Genomic DNA, 8942 nt, shown 5'->3' with positions numbered 1-8942 from the left:
TTTATATTACTGATTTCGTGTTGAATGGTGATCGTCTCGCACCCCCCTTGTGCCTATGAGCCGCAAAACCACCCTTGCAACTTTAGGCCGGCGGCCCGCCGGCCTCAGTGTTAAGAAGTATCGTGAGATTTCAGGTCTCGCGAGGTAACAAATTGCTTTACGGCACTATACGAGCACACGCATGCGTACACGCCCCCATCCATCCAGGAGCCGGCTAGCTATAAGAAAAAGGTAACGCTAGATATTGAATTCTTCAAGTTTTCGTGATGGCTGATGTAAAAGAAGAAGAAGAAAGCTCGGAAGTGTTTATCAGAGGAACAAAGAAAGAGAAAACGGACCGGCTTTTTCAGAATAGATAGAACTGAAAGAAAGCGAAGCCTGCAAAATCGATGCTGACCTGGCCTTCTTGCTGTTGCACTTGTAAGTATCTTTATAATAAACTGTGTTTAATGTTTGTATTTCTTGTAATTGTGACCTCGGGAGTCGGGATGTTTGCTATTGTCTGTTTTTTTTTTTATTATTATGCTCGCTGTCTGTTACCGGCTTACTAGTACGTTAGATACTGTAACTTAGATGTTAGCATTTTCATTAGCAAACAAACTTGCTTGTTTTCTGTAAGTTAGTGTTTTGTCTGTTCCTCTAGCAGGGTTTATTTGTGTTTCTCAGATCGCCTATAAATCGATATAAAATTCTATAAATTATGCATTAGTTTAGCTTGTCGTCAGCCTCAGAATTAGTAACGTGATACTGTGCTGCTGACTTGATATGTAATGCATAAACCGACACGAGAGCTGCTAGCTAATAATGCAACTTTTTATATTTATTTACCCACATTTACACAAACAGAACTATAAGTAAACGAGAAATAGCATTGCAACTTCACACATGCAACTCCATCTGTGCTAGTTTGACCTTGTGTATAAATGATATGTTGATAAAAAGATTGATACATTTTCTTTTTCCTTTTTAGCTACAAGCGTTGGCAAGTGTCATCAACTCCGAGGCACCCCAGACCACCAGTACCACCGGTCTCAAGCTTCAACAATAAAATAAACAAACTTGTAATAAACAAATTAAACGTGTTGACTTTCTTTGGTCAATCGTTACGATAGACAACTCGGATCACCAGAAAAATGATAGATGTAACGTAACATTTATTTTGATAATGCATAATCTAAGTAGCTATAGCTGTAGGCTAAACTAAAAATAAATAAATAGCGAAAATATTTCTTATAGTATTGATTTTTAACCATAATGTTACTGATTACGTTTGGTAACACAATAAAAATATACACTATCTCAACATTTGAATAATATTGTTCTGAGAATCATACCTCAGTGGACATGGCTCGGGGGTCAGTTTGGTTGGAAATGTGCTGGGGACAGAGACGCATTCGGAAGGGCATTTTCAAAAGTGCTGGGTACAATAACGCATTCATTCTTTTTTTCTCTTTCGAGTAGGTCATGTTTTGAAAGACGATGTCCTGTAGCTTCCTGATGCACATAAATAAAAATGAGCACAATGTCCGAGTATAGTGAGTATATAGAAAATATACGCCCTTGATAGCATATGTACAGTGATGGTCCGTCCAGAGGTAGAATTCCACACTCGAATAGTTTTTTTCCCCCCTCATCAAAACCAATAAAGTTTATCAGTGGTTGAATTTAATAATGTTTATCAGTGGTTTTATATGTTTTGATGAGGGGGAAAAAATATACGAGAGAGGAATTAGAAACCATGAGAAAAAGGGACACGTTTGTGTGGATTTTGATTTGTGATTTCACCGGAAAGAATCTCCGCCACGGATTGAAGCGCGTTTCTGAGAGAAGGCAACACATTTCAGTGCTAGATCGCCTGTTATTTAACAAACAAATGAAACGAATGCTGTTAACTGGAGATGTTTTTGCATTGGTACATCTGTGCCGCGAGATGTTTCAAAATTGGTGGGGACAAAATCTACCCTGTCAAAAAGTGGTGGGGAGATGTCCCATCCGTCCGGAGAGTTACGAGTTTACGACAGTTTTCTCATATATATATACTCCGAAACTGTAGGGGGAGCTCGAGAGAGAAACCTGCGAGAGAACAGCAAAGAAGTTCCCAGTCTTACTGAGCGCTGCTTTAAAGAAGATTAAAGAAAGTAGTCCGATGCTGTGCTACAACGAGCACACACAGGGCCAGATGTACTAACACTTTTGTGGCCACTTCAGGCGTATTTGTTTCGCAAAATACGCATAAAACTTCAGGTATGTACAAATGCGAGGTATGTACAAATGGGAGGCACCGAGATGAAAGATGAAAGGAACTGAAAATGGCAAAATGCACTTTTCATGTCATAGACATGCATTAATGGGATGGTCAAGGGGAAAGTTTCCTCCCATATGAGAGCTGTAATCCAAGCAAGACAAAGACCTAGGCTAAGAAGACGAGCTCAAAAGATTTTTGCCACAAGAATCACACTTTTTTAGTTGAGGGAAAATTAAGAATACAGATTAAGCAGCTACGCAATATTACAGTTACTGGAAGAAATCAAAGATGACATTGAATCTCTGACTCAGCGTTCACATTCCATTCCAGCAGTTGTTAAACTCCTCGCTATCTTATAATTATTGGCATCAGGATAATTTCAAAGGCACTGATTACCTGATGAAATGCAAGTTTGGTACACATTGCGGTTTCATATCAAGTGCTTTCTGTGTCTTGGCCATGGCACTATTACCGCTGCATTCGCAAATGTACTTTCATCTGGCCCTCAGGCCCTTAACTCTTTCCCCGCCAAACACGGAATTTTCCGTGTTTAATGAAAAAACGCATCTGCGCCAAACACGGAATTTTCCGGGTATCCGTGTTTTAGGTGGTATACGGTAAGGAAGACCTGCGCGCATGTCCTGAGTGATTGCGCAACTCTTTGTTTAGAGAAACAGATTGCAATAGTCTCAAACAGTGGAGTAGTGAGAATGTATCAGACAGACAATGCAGAGGTATATGGCTGAAGTACTGGAGGTTAATGGACTCGGAGTCCGATCACTCTTTATTTGATCATTCTGAATCTGATCGGGACGAAGTAGTCAGTGAGAGAGATGCACATGTTCATGCTAGCCATGGACGTGCCGCAGATAGATCGTATAATATTATGACACTATAATATGTATGTGTGTGTGCAGGCATTTATGTGTGGCTGTCTAAATATGAAGGTGTAATTGTCAAATTATTTCTCTCTTTGTGTACATTTACCACATTGTAATATGTATTTGTGTGTGTGTGTGTGTGTGTGTGTGTGTGTGTGTGTGTGTGTGTGTGTGTGTGTGTGTGTGTGTGTGTGTGTGTCTAGGCCTGTTTATTGTAATTCCAATTATTCATTATTCACAGGTAGAACACAGAGAGGCAGAGGCAGAAGTTTTATTGCAAAAGTTACATTTCCCTTACATCCTGGGAAATTTGATATATTTTACATTTATTTTATGTTTTTAATTTATTTTGGAAAGTTTTATATATGAAGGAAACAACATCTGAATGTATTCTGCTTTTAAATGCACTTGTTTGATAAAAACACCTTTTTCTCAGTTTTTTGTCCAAAATGTTGTGTTTTTGACAAAACCTACCTCTGTTCAAGAGGCAATAAAAAAGAACAGATGAAGATAAAATAAAAACGTTTTTTTTTGCCTAAAAGCAGAGGCTCAGATCTTTATTTTTATATATATCATCTTCATATATTCATGGAAGAAAATATTCAGCGGGGGCATTCAAATTTAGCGAAAATCGTCAAAAACCCTGGCGGTGGCTGGCAACTTTTTTTTAAAACGCTGGCGGGGAAAGAGTTAAAAGAGCAGCCAGAAAAATGGAGCGCAACTGAAAGAAAACGGGTATTTTTCGCATTTCATGTAGAGAAAGCACGATTGCATACAGAAAGGCCTTAAAACGGCTAGATTTGCTTATTTTTTCAACCACTCTTAGAAGAAAACAAACAAAACCCTAAGTATTTATTTGAAATAGTGGCTAAATTAACGAGAAACAAAGTTTCAAGCCCAGAAGTTTCCAAACAGCACAGCAATAATGACTTTATGAACTTCTTTACTTACAAGATTGATAATATTAGGGAGAAAATTATAAATATGCAACCGTCTACTACAGTATCACATCAGATACTGCATTGTAGTCTCACTGAGGAAAATTAGATTCATTCATTGCAATATGAGAGGAAGAATTTTCTAAACTCATAGACCCATAAGACCCCATTGACTAAGCTATTGGAAGAGATGCTTCCAGAAGTCATAAATCCTCTTCTTAATCTCATTAATTCATTTGTAATTGGGATACATACCAAAAAACTTTAAGCTGCCTATTATTAAACTGCTTGTTAAAAAAACACAACTTGATCATACAGAATTAGTCAATTACAAACCAATATCAAACCTACCTTTTAAGATACTAGGCCGTATCCTTACAACTATGTTCCTTTTTAGAAAGAAATGGTATCTGCAAGGATATCCAGTCAGGATTTACACCGTACTATAGTATTGAGACAGCTCTCATTACATTTAAATTTAGTCATTTAGCGGATGCTTTTTATCCAAAGTGACTTACAAATTAAGACTACATTAAAGCAAGTTATCATGAAGAGGCAAAAATTACACACGAAGTGCTCAAATACAAAGCGCAGGCATTTCTCACAGAAGCATAAGCCAGACAATGGAGTATTAATACTTACTAAATATCAAGTATTATTTTTTTTTTTCATGCTCATCCTCATTGCCAGGTTGAGTTGTGGGTGATGTTCCTTCATTTATGCTGAGAACCCCAGCCAGACAGCTTGAGATACGTGCAGCTACTTTGGGATCATCTGGTTGAAATGAGAGGAAAAGCTGTGTGTCATCAGCATAGCATTGGTAAGAGGAACCATGTGCCTGTATGATGTGTCCAAGTGATGTGGTGTAAATGGAGAAGAGGAGGGGTCCAAGGGTCCCTGGGGAACCCCCATGGTCAGTTGATGTGCTTTGGATACCTCGCCTCTCCATGCGTCCTTGAAGGTTCTACCTGTGAGATAGGACTCAAACCAGTGGACAGGAGTACCTGTGATGCCCAGAGATGAGAGGGTGGACAGAAGGATCTGATTATTCACAGTGTCGAAGGCACCAGACAGATCAAGGAGAATGAAAACTGATGATTTGGAAGCAGCTTTTGTGATCCGTAGGGGTTTTGTGTCTCGGTTGAATGCCCTTTCTTGAAGACAGATTGGATGACATTCAGCTGGTTGGTTAGAGACAGTTCGGTTCGGTTTGCGTACCTTCACCAAAGTGATAAAATAAAATAAAATCCTCTATCAAAATTTATAGGCAAGACAATTAGTTTGTTTAGGTATGGAATGTAGGGAATTACAAACCTGAGTACAAATATTCAAACGCACATAACTATAGAATCAATGCAAATGTGAATGCCATCGGCGTTTACCACAGGTTCGCATTTAAAGTCTGTTTAGAGAGAATGGTGTCATCTTAGTGGCTCCTAATTTAACCCTTTAGGCGTTTTTTTCCTAAAACGTTCGATTTTGACATCTTAATTTCAAAAGACTAAAAGTGAAACAAGATAGATACTTTTTGTAAATTAGAGAGATATTAAGGATGACCCAAAGTTTATGTAGGGATTAAATTTCCCCATCTAATTTGCATAATATGACATCAGATGGTGGCTGCAATCTTGGATTATAGAATTTTCATGAAATTCTTTCCCCCCAAAATGTCCATCACCTTCTGTATGCTATATTGCACAATACTGAATGCTCAGGCATATAGTAAGTAATAAACAAACTGTGCAAATCATTACTAATAAATGGTAGAACAAACCGTATGCATGTAGTGGTTGGCCTTTTGCTGTGGAGATTTTCCATTTACTACATACAGTAGGCACTCTGATTCAATGTATGGGGCACATATATTCCCAGCTAACAAAGTTAGGTTCTGAGAACGTTTTTCTAACGTTCCATTTTGGTTGTGGGAACGTTAATTTAAAATGTTCTAAAAACGTGGAAATGTCCAGTTTGCTTAACATTGCTGGAACGGTGTCTTAATGTTTGCAGAACGTTGCTGGAACGTTAGCATAATGTTGTTAGAACGTTATCCTAAGGTTAGCATAATGTTGCTGGAACGTTATGAGAACGTTTATCAAACACAAATAACCTGATAAAGACGTTCCGATAACGTTGTTCTAAGAACGTTTTTTATCAACGTAATGAGAACGTTCATCAAATACAAATAACGTGATAAAGACGTTCCAAGAACATTGTTCTAAGAACGTTTTCTCTCAACGTTACAAGAACGTTAATAATGTTATATGAACGTTCCGAAAACATTATTTTAATAACGTTTTTTCCTAACATTTACACAACTTTTAAAGAACGTTAGTGAATGTTTTGGGAACGTTCCCTGTTAGCTGGGTTATTCATATGACACATAAACACAAGTAGACAAGACCTGTTTAGTTCAAAGATCACTCGCTACGGCAAAGCACAGATCATAAGTGATGGTACGAGCAGCGCGAACACGGCCAGATCTGCCTCGCGCCCGTGCCGATTATGCACACTATTGCGACTCCACATCCTGCCTTCACGTTACCCCCTATCTGTACTATAAATACTTCGTCCTCGTCTAACATACCAAGTGATAATAGACAAAGTCTCCACCACAATACTGTCGCCGCGATCACGGAGAGGCTCTGATGAAATGGCTCACTCTCACACAAGCTCCGCTTTTGATCTCACTGATTCAATGCACTCTAACTCGTATTTTGTATAGAAACATGTCTGCTAAGTATGACATGTCTGCCATCCAGTGGAGGGGATGTCGAATGAAATTTGACACCCAATTTGACAAAATCAGCCGTTTTATTCAGTGATGCATCTTGTCGAGTAACCTCGACCGTGGCGCCAAGACGGTTAATAAGAAATGATAATTTTGACAGAAGTGAATCAATAAAAATTTACTTTAGTTGGAAAATAACGTTATTCAAGGACCATTATTCTGAGGAGAGAAACATTCTCTCCTCAGGACCATACCCCTCCCAGTCCACTAGGAATTGTTGTCCACGACCTAGACGACGCATATCAAGGAGCTTGCGAATGGTGTAAATAGGGGCTCTCTCGACACAAAGCGGGAGAGGGGGAGGGGTACGAGGAGGAGTGCACATGACTGGTTTGATGCAAGAGACTTGACAAATGGGATGAATACGACGAAGATTAGTAGGTAGTCTCAATTTGACGGCGACAGGACTGATGACCTTAGAAATCTGATAAAGTCTGATGAAACGAGGGGCCAGCTTGCGGGACGTGGCCTGGCGAGGCAAATTGAGGGTAGAAAGCCACACTTTCCGGACACAAATATATCTAGGGCTCCTGACACAACGTTCTTCTTCAGGTGCGCTTACAATGCTTGATGAAAGCCTTGACTGACGGGTACATTATAATCAGTGTTCTGAGAGGAAAACAGAGGAGGCTGATGCCTTAAGCAGCAATGAAAAGGCGAAAGGCCTGTAGCGGACCTAGGCAGAAAACTATGGGCATATTCGGGCCAGGGCAGTTGTTCAACCCAAGTTGAGGGGTTGCGAAAGGCCAAGCTACGCAGGAGACGAACAACGATCTGGTTGGTGCACTCAGCCTGACCATTAGTCTAGGGATGAAAACCAGATGAGAGGCTGATGGACGCACCAATTAAACGGCAAAATTCCCTCCAGAACTGTGATGCGAATTGAGGTCCGACGTCTGAAGGAAGACCGTGAATCTTGAAAACATGAGTGACACTTATCTGGGCCATTTCTTTGGCAGAGGGAAGTTTAGCGAGAGGAATAAAGTGTGCGGCTTTAATCGATCCACGACTGTCAGGATGACGGTATTACCGGCCGACGAAGGGAGACCAGTAATAAAGTCAAGGGCGACATGAGACCATTGAGAAGAGATGGAATGGGGATAGGTCTAAGGACACCAGGCGGTGGGGAATTACTTGACTTTGTCTGTGCTCAAACGGGGCACAAGGCAATAGAGCGGCGCACACCTCGTTCGAGAGTGGGCCACCAAAATCGTTGACGAATGGTAGAGAGTGTTCCCCTAACGCCGGGGTGGACAGTCAGTTTAGTGCACTGTAAAAAAGGATTCGGGGCTTTTGCTACCTCAACTAATTTTCATAAGTCAGTTGAACTAAAATGTTGAGCGTACTTAAGATATCAAGTTTACCTCTGCCCAACTACTCCGTTTAATCAGAGTAGTCCAGGCAACATAGATTTCTTAGTTGTACGAGCGGCCCCTGCATAAATACGTAGGGAAACCCCGCAGAGCACCCCTTCAACCCGCGCATGCAATGTACGAGATGCTTCCATTTTGAATCAAGAGAACCTGAGGTAAGCTTGAACTTCTATCTTACTTGTTTTCATGAAAATGTTTGTTAAATTAAATGTGTAAACTAGATACATATTACACAGGGTTGTCAGTGGCCATGATAAATATATTTTTGTACGCATGACAAAATTCATTGTGGTCTCGAATTCGTTCCGTCTAACAGCTTGTCGACGAATTAAGAATTCATTCACTTCGCTCATTATTTTGTTCCCTTGTTTTATTAAATTTTGACCACATATTATGTTCCCCCATGTTTCATTTATATGAGTGAAGGAATTACAATGCGCAGCACGATCGAGGGAATTATTTTTTAATGTGTGATCACAATTTAATTAAAACGAGGCAATGAATGAATAAGCCTATGTATGTCGTAGGAACGAATATATAATACGTGTAAAATACCTAATTTATCTCGTTTAGTGCTGTTTCAACCCTTAGATATCAATAAAACAGCTTGCAACTGTTAAATTTACGTCAGAGAAGCCATTCTAGAGAGTATTTTGCTAAACATGTGATGTAAGTTATATTGTATTCATACTTTTATCCCAGCTAACACACAACTTT

This window comes from Pimephales promelas, chromosome 16 (genome assembly GCF_988280905.1).
Source record: "Pimephales promelas chromosome 16, fPimPro1.hap1.1, whole genome shotgun sequence".
Lineage (NCBI taxonomy): Eukaryota > Metazoa > Chordata > Actinopteri > Cypriniformes > Leuciscidae > Pimephales > Pimephales promelas.
The sequence above is the reverse complement of the archived record's forward strand: the minus strand, read 5'-3'. Positions refer to the sequence as shown.